We start from the raw sequence: 12,178 nt of genomic DNA on the forward strand, positions 1-12,178 counted from the left end.
GAAGTTGAGAGGCAAGTGGTGTCATCTCTAGCACACAGCGTTGGGTCAAGAGTCCATCTGACCATGGATGCTTGGTCTGCCAAGCACGGTCAGGGCAGGTACATTATGTACACAGCCCATTGGGTCAACCTGGTGACCGATGGCAAGCAGGGACTACATGGCTGTGCAGCGGACCAACTTGTGACACCTCCACGACTTGCAGGCAGGCCTTCTGCCACCTCCTTTCCGCCTGCTACATCCTTTTCGCTGTCATCATCCTCCTCCTCCTCCTTGGCTGGTGCTGTGATTTCCTCTCCAGCTACACAACCCCATCTCCCCAGGGCCTATGCTGCATGTCATGTACGATGGTGTCACGCCATCTTAGACATGTCTTGCCTCAAAGCGGAGAGTCACACTGGAGCAGCTCTCCTGGCTGCTTTCAACAAACAGGTGGATCAGTGGCTGACCCCAACGAGGTGTGTGACAACGGCAGCAATCTCCTTTCTGCTTTGAATTTGGGAAAGCTGACACATGTACCCTGCATGGCACATGTGCTGAATCTAGTCAAAGATTTGTGTCAAAGTACCCAGGCTTAGAGGATGTCCTGAAGCAGGCCAGGAAGTTGTGTGGGCATTTCAGGCGGTCTTACACGGCCATGGCATGCTTTGCGGACATTCAGCGGAGAAACAACTTGCAGGTGAGACGCTTGATATGTGATAGCCCGACTCGCTGGAATTCGACCCTGCTCATGTTCTCTCGCCTGCTAGAACAGGAGAAAGCTGTCACCCAGTACCTGTACAATTACAGTAAAAGGACACAATCTGGGGAGATTGGGATGTTCTGGTCCAACAACTGGAATCTGATGCAAAATGCATGCAGGCTCATGCGGCCGTTTGAGGAGGTGACCAACCTGGTGAGTTGCAGTGAAAGCACCATCAGCGACTTGATCCTGTACGCTTACTTCCTGGAGCGTGCCGTGCGTAGAGTGGTGGATCAAGCTGTGGAGGAGCATGAAGAGGAACAGTTACGGGCGGAAGCATTGTGAGATCAATTCACATCAGACCCAGGTGTTTCCTTAACACCTGCACCAGCACAGAGAGGGGGGGAGGAGGAGGAAGAGTCATGTGGGGAAGAGGAGTCAGACTCGGATGATGAGGAAAGTGTTTCTTTGGAGGAGGAGGCGGCGACAGAAGAACAACCGCAGCAGGCGTCGCAGTTGACTTGTGCTGCTCCACGTTCCCGTGGTATTATTCGTGGCTGGAGGGAGGAGGAGGACTTACCTGATGTCACTGAGGAAGAGCAAGAGGAGATGGATAGTACGTCTTTATCCAACTTCGTGCAGATGGCGTTTTTCCATGCTGTCCAGCCTGTTAAATAACCCCCGTATAAAAAAACTCAAGGGAAATGACCTGTACTGGGTGGCCACGCTACTAAACCCTCGGTATAGGCACAAAGTGGCGGACATGTTACCAACTCACCTGAAGGCAGAAAGGATGCAGAACATACAGAACAAGCTGGCAAGTGTGCTTTACAGTGCGTTTAAGGGTGATGTCACAGCACAACGGACTAAAGGTACCACTGCCAGTAATTCTTCTCCAATGTCCAAGCAGGCAAGGACAGGACGCTCCAGCGATCTCATGGTGATGTCGAACATGCGGACATTCTTTAGTCCAACGCCTCGCCTTAGCCCTTCCGGATCCACCCTTCACCAATGCCTGGACCGGCAGGTAGCCGACTACCTGGCTTTAAGTGTGGATGTAGACACTGTGAACAGCGATTAACCCTTGGACTACTGGGTGTGCAGACTTGACCTGTGGCCAGAGCTGTCCCAATTTGCCATCCAACTTCTGTCTTGCCCTGCCTCAAGCATCCTGTGACTGTCAGAAAGGACCTTCAGCGCAGCTGGAGGCATCGTCCCTGAGAAGAGTCCCCTAAGTCACAAAAGTGTTCAGTACCTCACCTTTATCAAAATGAATGAGGCATGGATCCCGGAGGGCTACTGCCCGCCCGAAGACTAATGCTGCATACACACTTGAGATAAAAGTCTTTGGAAAAGGCAAGATCACAGACCAAGTTTACCCCATTCCATGTAGTATGAGAGCAATACTCTACACAGTCTATTCTATGGAGCTGCACTCCCCATCAGATAAAATCTTTGCAAGATGCTGCACACACAGATGCCCGTACACACTTAAAAGATCATTATCTGCAAAAGATCTGTTCCTGCAAAAGATCCATTCCTGCAAAATGCATTCATAGTCTATGAGATCTGCAGATCATCATACACACCTTGTTTAACAGACTTTATTTGCATATCTGGCAATTATCTGCAGATCTGAAAATCCATCCTGGTGGATCTGATCTGCAGATGATCTGCAGATAATTGTCTGTTAAACTAGGTGTGTATGAGGATCTGCAGATATCATAGACTATGAATGCATTTTGCAGGAACGGATCTTTTGCAGGAACAGATCTTTTGCAGATAATGATCTTTTGAGTGTGTACGGGCATCTTTGTGTGCAGCATCCTGCAAAGATTTTATCTGACGGGTGAGTGCAGCTCCATAGAATAGACTGTGTAGAGTATGGCTCTCATACTACATGGAAGGGGGTAAAATTGGTCTGTAATCTTGCCTTTTCCAAAGACTTTTATCTCAAGTGTGTATGAAGCCTAAGTCAGTCCCCACACACAGCATCTCTGCCTGCACGCCGTGTGACTGGCTGCCTGCCTCAAGACTACGTCTCTCCCCACACAGCATCTCTTCGCTTGACTGCCACCACCAACAGGGTCCAGGACACCAGTTGGATTCCTGAATTTTTAAGGTCGCTGCTAGCAGCAGCCGGTATAATCATTTTTCTGGAGCGTGTACATGCCTGCCTAATTTTTCTGGCTGCAGTGAAGCTGCAACAACAAAACAAAAGGCATGTACATGTGCCCATTCCCCTTCATGATCATTACCTTGCCGTGGTGAAGGGGCTTGTGTATCACAATGAAGCAATGACCGCCGGCTATATGAGTGTCTCGGGGGGTGGCACACCAAAGATAATAAGGTTGTTGCTTCATTGTGGACAGACCAAATTTGATCAGCTGGACAGTCACTGTTGTTCTATCATTGAGCTACCACAGCCCGGCGACCATATGGGCTTGAAAACCGCCAGGGCCTGCACTCTGGCCATGGTGCACATCAGTCCAGCATGGCCGTCACTACGCAAACAGCTGTTTGCTGTGCGTTACACAGTGAGTTTGTTGCGTCAGTGTGAAGCAGTACTCTAATTACACTACCTGATTGATGTGTACACACGCAAGATGTTTTAAAGCACTTTAAGCCTGCAATTTAGCATTCAGTGTGATTTCTGCCCTTAAAACGCTGCTTTGCGTCCAATATGAATTTTTCCCGGGGACTTTTGGTGTGTATCCCACTCTGCCATGCCCCCCTCCAGGTGTTAGACCCCTTGAAACATCTTTTCCATCACTTTTGTGGCCAGCATAAATTTTTCTAGTTTTCAAAGTTCGCTTCCCCATTGAAGTCTATTGCGGTTCGCGAAAGTTCGCACAAACCGAACTTTCGCGGTAGGTTTGTGAACCCTGTTCGCAAACCTAAAATCGGAGGTTCAGGCCATCTCTAGTCTTAATGCAGAGTTCCCCAACCCTGTCCTCAAGACCCACCAATAGTACATGTTTTGCAGGAAACCACAAATATGCGCAGGTGGGATAATTAGTGTCTCAGAAGAGCTGATTAACTACCTGTGTGTATTTCCACAAAACATGCACTGTTGGTGGGCCTTGAGGACAGGGTTGAGGAACACTGCCTTAATGCATTGCAATATGGACAGCATGGTGGCATAGTGGATATTACTCTCGCCTTGCAGTGCTGGGTCCCCAGCCTGGGCACTATCTGCAGCGAGTTTGTATGTTCTTCCCATGTCTGCATGGGTTTCCTTTGTGAATTCAGGTTTATTCCCACACCCTGAAAACATACGGATAGGTTAATTGGCTTCCACCCAAATTGGCCTTAGACTATAATGGACATATAAATAAGGTATGGATCAGATTGTGCACCAGTGACCAGACTATATATAGTCTGTACAGCACTGCTGAATATATCAGTGCTTTATAAATACAAATGGCTAGTTGAGTCTGAGAGGCATGCTGCATCATGTGCAATTTTTTTTTTAGATTACGTTCATGGTGAACAAAGCCTTATGAAAATGTCTAGTGTAATTGTGGAGAGTGCACCACCAGTTTGTTACTAAATGAGGCAAATGTGGTATCATTTTAATTTGACAAGTCGTAGAATACATTTTGGAGTGTCTTAAAGCTTGGACCCACGCCACTTAAAAAAATAGGTAGGGACAAACGCAAACCAACATAAAAAGTTAATTTCGAATTATGATCAAAATTGGGAAAGTTTTAGCAAAACTACAAGAGACATATGTGGTAACATTTTAACCGTAATAAGTAGTAGAATAAAGTTTAGAGAGTTTTAGGGTTGAGGCCCATGTCTTGTGTATTCTTTTTAGTCACAAACTGAATCAAAAGCAATTAACTGTTTGTATATTCTGTACCAAAATAAAAGACTTGTAAAATGAAAACAAGGTGACAGGATATAAAAGAAAAAACATGTTACCTTAGGAAGTTGGCTTTTTAAATATATATACCATGAGGGTATATTACTATTATGTTTGCAAATAAGATCTTGTAATACATAAATAAATAAATAGTATACAATGAAAAAGCAAAAAACTGAAAGAGACACCTTTATTTACAAATACAATATCATCACCATACATTGTACTAGCAAAAATCTATTAACCCTTCGCACACTCACATGCAAATGTTCACACAATTGCATTCACAGATTCACTCATCCAGGCACAACTGTTATCCCTACAGCTAAATTAAAAGCCAGGGTTTTAGTTCACAGAAGAATGCATTCTTATGCTTAATCACCTATACTGCGCAGAAGTACCCAGGTAAACATAGGTGTCCTAACTCTGGCCCTGTAACATGCATAGTGCAGACATGCAAACACATTCATTGCATCAAACCTATCAATGGATTAGGAGCACACATCCTAACTTCCTCTCCTGGGAAAGACAGTGCATCTTACCAATCGCACAAGGGAGCTAATGTTATGTGTCCATGTGCACAATGCGCATACACCAGCATAAGCTGTCTGCATGCTGACAAACATACAGGGGAAGGGGGAGTGCACCGAATTGGACCCTAGCCACAGGGGTCAATGATAAGAATAAACATACATATATCCAGGCACATCGCCTCTAGTTAGGACATTAAATAAATTATTAGGGAAAGGGAGGTGTCTGCACTATGCATGTTACAGGGCCAGAGTTAGGACACCTATGTTTACCTGGGTACTTCTGCTGTAGGGATAACAGTTGTGCCTGGATGAGTGAATCTGTGAATGCAATTGTGTGAACATTTGCATGTGAGTGTGCGAAGGGTTAATAGATTTTTGCTGTTTTCTAGCCACACCCCCTTCAGCACCTCCCTTTCCCTAATAATTTATTTAATGTCCTAACTAGAGGCGATGTGCCTGGATATATGTATGTTTATTCTTATCATTGACCCCTGTGGCTAGGGTCCAATTCGGTGCACTCCCCCTTCCCCTGTATGTTTGTCAGCATGCAGACAGCTTATGCTGGTGTATGCGCATTGTGCACATGGACACATAACATTAGCTCCCTTGTGCGATTGGTAAGATGCACTGTCTTTCCCAGGAGAGGAAGTTAGGATGTGTGCTCCTAATCCATTGATAGGTTTGATGCAATGAATGTGTTTGCATGTCTGCACTATGCATGTTACAGGGCCAGAGTTAGGACACCTATGTTTACCTGGGTACTTCTGCGCAGTATAGGTGATTAAGCATAAGAATGCATTCTTCTGTGAACTAAAACCCTGGCTTTTAATTTAGCTGTAGGGATAACAGTTGTGCCTGGATGAGTGAATCTGTGAATGCAATTGTGTGAACATTTGCATGTGAGTGTGCGAAGGGTTAATAGATTTTTGCTGTTTTCTAGCCACACCCCCTTCAGCACCTCCCTTTCCCTAATAATTTATTTAATGTCCTAACTAGAGGCGATGTGCCTGGATATATGTATGTTTATTCATACATTGTACTAAGTACATAATCTAAATGTTGCAATAATTAGGATGGATAGGTAAATAAAAATTGTGGGCTTAACTTATAGTTAGCACTGTTTGTACCATTATAGCTTTACTATTGTAAAGCTATAATGGCTGTAAATGGAGAGAGAGAGTGTTTTATTTCTATTTTTTCCCTTATTTTCCCTTTAAAATGCATAAAAAAGGTAATTTCCGTATTTTGCGGAATATAAGACGCTCCAGGATTGCTCTCGCCCTGATGTATTTTAAAGATCCGTGATTGAGGTGATTTGTTCAATGAAGAGGTCTGAGTACATCATATATCATTATTGAAACGGAAGCGCTTTTTGTTCAGTGTGGTAGAAGTCAGTGAAAATATCCAAGTGAAAAGTTATTTGAGTAGAGGCCAGTATTTCAAATGTAAAGCTGATATATAAATATAAAGTGGTGCCCTGGTATGTTTTTGTTGAGCAGTAAAAAATGTTGTATCATTAAAGTCTTATATTATTTCCAACAACTGCTGTCTTAGACATACATTTGTTTAAGGTAAATTACCCTCCCTTTCTAAGTGTTATTCTTTTAATAGTTGTATTCAGCAAGGTGCATTTTGATTTTTGTATATTTGTATTAGCCTACCCTTAGTTTTAGGGGCTCATCGGGTCATTCCTCACTAGTTTTAGGAACACCTCTGTTTTACCAAAAATAATAAATTATATTGTGACCACAGATAGTAGCAGTAGTTACTTACTTGTCATCAGCAACCTAAAAACTACGGGCTGATTTGGGAGCCTCTGAAGCAAATGTGCAAATATTGAAACCCTGTATTAAGATATTTGCCTGTAATCTCTGACTTCTAAAAGCCCATACACACGTTAGACCAACATCGCTGTAAACGAACGATCCCTGACAGTTAGCAAGGAGAGAAGAATGTAGGAGGACATTTAAGTTAATCAAAAGCACAATGGTCTGCCTTACCTATTGGATTGCTAGTGGAAGTGTGAAAATGAGGACCCGGAATTGTTAATTTCACCACACGTAAATGTGGAGCGATAGTTTGTCCTCATTTGGTGTGAAAGACTAACACAAATTATCAGCCATACTTTTCCATGATGATGGAGCAGTCTCTATGAATGATAATTGCTGTCTTTTACCATCATTTGGACCCTTTTTAAACATTTCACGGCCAAACTGTCATTTGCTTTGTGCGACGGTGGTTGAGCAAGTGTGTGGAGCTTAACTACTTGCAGACTGACATAGTTCTGGCCCCTTAAGGACCTATTTTTTCACTACCTGATCACTTAGATTAGCTCACAGTGATCAGGGGGGTCAAGGAGCCAATGAAAACGGCTACACGGAGGTACGTCGCTTGTTGCATATTCTGCATCGCTTAGTGATCAGATTGTTTAGCATATTACCCATCTATGCATCATGTCAGTCACACCGCATCACGTCAGTCACACCACATCACTTAGATCTTGTCAAAGTTAAATCATGGATCGTTTTGTTGGCTCATTCACAAGTTCAGTCTTTCAGTGGGTACACAGCTTTACACTGTGGAGGATTATCTGCATACAACCAGAAGATATACTGATTATTTGGATAATGGAGGAAACTTAAACATCTACCGCCTTTGAAGGGAGTACACAACAGCCACAGCTGCTACATTATTCTGCTTGTTAAAGTAACAAGAGTCGATTTGCTTCCTTTTAGCAAAGCTGCATTTTGTGAACTGTAAAGAATATTGGTGGGACCTATCTGCCAGTTCTCATTATAAAATTCATATTGTGCATGTGAACTAGAGATGGTCAATGAAATGCTTATAAATGCCTGCATGCCAGTTTAATGCAAACTGTATGCAATTTGGGATTACGGATCAAAACCAGCAGGAAGTGTATTTGATTGGCCTAATTTTAAGATGCATACAACTTAACCATTTGTTATTTCAATCAACAGGGTTAATCAAAGGATATCTGCTTGAAAGGACAAAATGCCAGCAGAGGAAGCTTCACACCAGAGAGAATACTGGAGCTTTTTTTTTTCTTCTTAACCACTTAAGTACCCCTTAAAGAGACTCCGTAACAAAAATTGCATCCTGTTTTTTATCATCCTACATGTTCCAAAAGCTATTCTAATGTGTTCTGGCTAACTGCAGCACTTTCTACTATGACAGTCTCTGTAATAAATCAATGTATCTTTCCCCTGTCAGACTTGTCGGCCTGTGTCTGGAAGGCTGCCAAGTTCTTCAGTGTTGTGGTTCTGCTATGAACTCACCCTTTCTGGCCCCTCTATGCACACTGCCTGTGTGTTATTTAGATAAGAGAGAAGAGAGAAGCTGCTCTAATCAGCTGGATAAATCGTCCTCTGAGCTGGCTGGGCTTTCACATACTGAGGAATTACAGACAAGGGCAAAGCTGTTTGCAGGAAGAAAAGAGCAGCCTGAAACTTCAGTGTATGGGGGAAAGAAACACACAAATGATCTCTTGAGATTCAAAAGGAATGCTGTATACAGCCTGCTTATGTATGGATGTATTTTCTATGTGTGGACATACTGTACATCAACCTACTTCCTGTTTTGGTGGCCATTTTGTTTGTTTACAAACAAACTTTTTAAAACTGTTTTTAACCACTTTTAATGCGGTGAGGAGCGGCGAAATTGTGACAGAGGGTAATAGGAGATGTCCCCTAACGCACTGGTATGTTTACTTTTGAGCGATTTTAACAATACAGATTCTCTTTAAGGACCAGAGACCGCTAGTACCAGAACGACGGAATCCCGATGAATCGGCGTGCATACCCGCCGCAACCGCTGTTACCGCCGTTTACCGGGACCCCCAGGATATAGACTCTGCCGTCTCTATGACAGCAGAGTCATGTGAGCCGGTCAGGAGCCACTTTCATTGGCTCCAGACCCTGTCTTTCAATGTAAGCCAATGGGAGCGGCTTACATTGAAAGACAGGGCCAGGAGCCAATGAAATCGGCTCCTGACCGGCTCACATGGCTCTGCCGTCATAGAGACAGGCAGAGCCTGTGAGATACAGCGAGACTCGTCGGGTTTGCGGGGAGCGACGGAAACGGCGAATGCGCGCAGCGGCGGCTAATTGAAATCTACGCCCTGCCAGCCAGGAGCCCACCAAAACAGGGCGTAGATTTCAATTAGCTTGGTCCTTAAATAGTTAAGTGGAATAAAATTTGGATGTAACGTTTAATAAAAATGTGTTTTCCTACTTTGTATTAACCATTCAGTAACCATGTTTGCCTTTGGGCACAAGTAACATTGCCTGTTAACAAATTAGAAGGTCCCAAACTACAATGTATCTTCTCTGAAAGCTGCCATTGTATTTTATTCATAGATTTTAATATATAAAATACAGCAGCTATGTAGTAAAAATTTCTCATCTGTCTCTGCTTGTCAGCTCAGTACAGTTATGTTTCATCCTGTGGCTGGCTGTAACTAGTTGTAGCAACAGAGGAATGTAAACAAAAGATAATGTTCTCAACATTTTGGATGTGGAACATAAGCTGAAGGGGCTTTCCACTGCAGGACCAAGTACTGTGTTTGAATTGCTGCTTAAAGAGAATCTGTACTCTAATATTCTTACACTAAAAAGCATACCATTCTATTCCTTATTTTCTCTCTGCTGCAATCCTGGCTTGTAATTAACAGTTTTAGGCAGTGTTTACAAACAAACTAACCAGCTTGTGATAGGCTCACATAAACAGAGTGTGTGAGTCATACAGATTGTGCAGGGGGCCTGCAGAGGGTGTGTATCGCTTCTATCCAATCACAAGCAGCCCTGCACATTCCACACATTCAAGCCTTAGCCCGACAGACACGACATAGGAAAGGAGATAAGATTTATTACAGAGACAGTGCAATTAGGAAAGGCTGCAGTAAGCCAGAGCATATTAGAACAGGCATAGGAACTTATAGGATAGAAGAACTAAGGCTGAAAAATTTGTTAGAGAGTCTCTTTAAATTCTGTTCTGCTAAAACAAATTTGTTACATTGTTGTGACAGTAGGTTTAAGGTTGCAAATCTTTTAGAGCAAAGAAAAAATGTTGAGTTTCAGACCTTTAAACTACCATTTTTTTTAACTACTACATCTCTATAGAACGTGTAAAGAATTAAAAAAATGTCCCCATTAAAACCACAGTAATTGACAGTTTGGAAAGTGAAAACGAACTCATTGCCAGCACTAGCATTAGCAGCCATTATAAAATGTACTCTAAAATGCATAATAATAATAATAATAATGCTGTGAATTAAGAAGCCGCAAAAAAAATCTACTTTATTGCCATTTTATAAACAAAATGTAATGTTTATTTGTAGTTCTCTGTTTGCTATTGATACATATGTTGTACTAGTTAGCAGAATACATTATCCACTTTATTTTTTCCTAATAATGTCTTCCAAAAATTGGAAATAATTAAATGACAGAAAGCTTTTCCCAGCCTGGGGGGCAAAGACAACAATTCCCACGGGCAGTGCGCAAACCCTAATCTTGGCTGTCTTCCTCAACCACTCCTTTTGAAGACTTTTCAGACACCAATTCATTGTTTCTCTCCTCTAAGAGAACTTATAAAATTCTGGCGTAAACAACATATTAACCCATTCTGCATTCTGGAACAATGTCCTCTTTTCAAATACAGTCACTTTATGGGGCATGCAGCTTTAGGTCTATGGGAAGGTCAAACATTTATTTTTCATTTGTACAGTGCCCTGTATCGTTCTGAGTCATTTATCTATAATCCCATAAGTTTACTAGAATGAAATCCTTATGGTTTTAAAGTGGAAGCATTATTATTCTTATTATTAATTATAAATGTTTTATAAGCATTATTAACGGATACCTTAGGTGACATGACACATGAGGAGACAGACATGTGTATGTGCAATTCTAAGCATACAATTAACTTGGTTGTGTTCCTTTTTTTTCTGTTTCTGCCTGAAAGTGTTAACATTTAGGTATGCAAGTAACAGTTACTCTCAAGTCGGGACTTAGGGGCTCTGCTTAACCTTCCTGGCGGTAAGCCCGAGCTGAGCTCGGGCTATGCCGCCGGAAGGCACCGCTCAGGCCCCGCTGGGCCGATTTGCATAATTTTTTTTTGCTGCACGCAGCTAGCACTTTGCTAGCTGCGTGCAGTGCCCGATCGCCGCCGCTACCCGCCGATCCGCCGCTATCCGTCGCGCCGCAGCCGCCCCCCCCAGACCCCGTGCGCTGCCTGGCCAATCAGTGCCAGGCAGCTCTATGGGGTGGATAGGAATCCCCTTTGACGTCACGACATCGATGACGTCATCCCGCCCTGTCGCCATGGCGACGGGGGAAGCCCTCCAGGAGATCCCGTTCAGGGGCTGGGGGGATGCCGCTGAGCAGCGGCAAAGTCTCGCTACATGAAAAAAAAAAAAAATAAATAAAAAGATTTGCTGCCCCCTGGCGATTTTTTAGCAAACCGCCAGGAGGGTTAAAGGAATACTGTAGGGGGGTCGGGGGAAAATGAATTGAACTTACCCGGGGCTTCTAATGGTCCCACACAGATGTCCTGTGCCCGTGCAGCCACTTACCGATGCTCCGGCCCCGCCTCCGGTTCACTTCTGAAATTTCAGACTTTAAAGTCTGAAAACCACTGCGCCTGCGTTGCCGTGTCCTTGCTCCCTCTGATGTCACCAGGAGCATACTGCGCAGTCCCAGTACGATCTGTGCCTGCGTAGTACGCTCCTGGTGATGTCAGTGAGAGCAAGGACATGACAACGCAGGGGCAGTAGTTTTCAGACTTTAAAGTCTGAAATTCCAGAAGTGAACCGGAGGTGGGGCCCGAGCATCGGTGAGTGGCTGCGCAGGCGCAGGATGTCTGCGGGGGACCATTAGAAGCCCCGGGTAAGTTCAAGTCATTTTCCACCGACCCCCCCCCCCCTACAGTATCCCTTTAAAGCGGAACTGAAGATAGTTGTAATACAACAGTTTCACTTACCTGGGGCTTCTGCAAGCCCCCAGCAGCCGTTCTGTCCCGCACCAGTCCTCCACGATCCTCTGTTCTCCCTCTGCCAGTTACTTTCGGTTTAATTGCCAGGCC

The 12,178-nt window shown here is 43.8% G+C and overlaps 1 long non-coding RNA gene across 1 annotated transcript in view; it reads left to right on the top strand.

The window, feature by feature from the left end:
* The window catches only part of LOC137561573 (uncharacterized), a 46,002-nt gene extending 37,869 nt beyond the window's left edge, over nt 1-8,133 (top strand). Inside the window, exon 5 of the long non-coding RNA XR_011030056.1 lies at nt 8,059-8,133. This is a non-coding gene — a long non-coding RNA (uncharacterized lncRNA). The remainder of the gene's footprint in view (nt 1-8,058) is intronic.
* The last annotated feature ends 4,045 nt before the right edge of the window (nt 8,134-12,178 follow it).

The sequence above is a fragment of the Hyperolius riggenbachi genome, chromosome 3, assembly GCF_040937935.1.
Source record: "Hyperolius riggenbachi isolate aHypRig1 chromosome 3, aHypRig1.pri, whole genome shotgun sequence".
In the NCBI taxonomy this organism is placed as follows: domain Eukaryota; kingdom Metazoa; phylum Chordata; class Amphibia; order Anura; family Hyperoliidae; genus Hyperolius; species Hyperolius riggenbachi.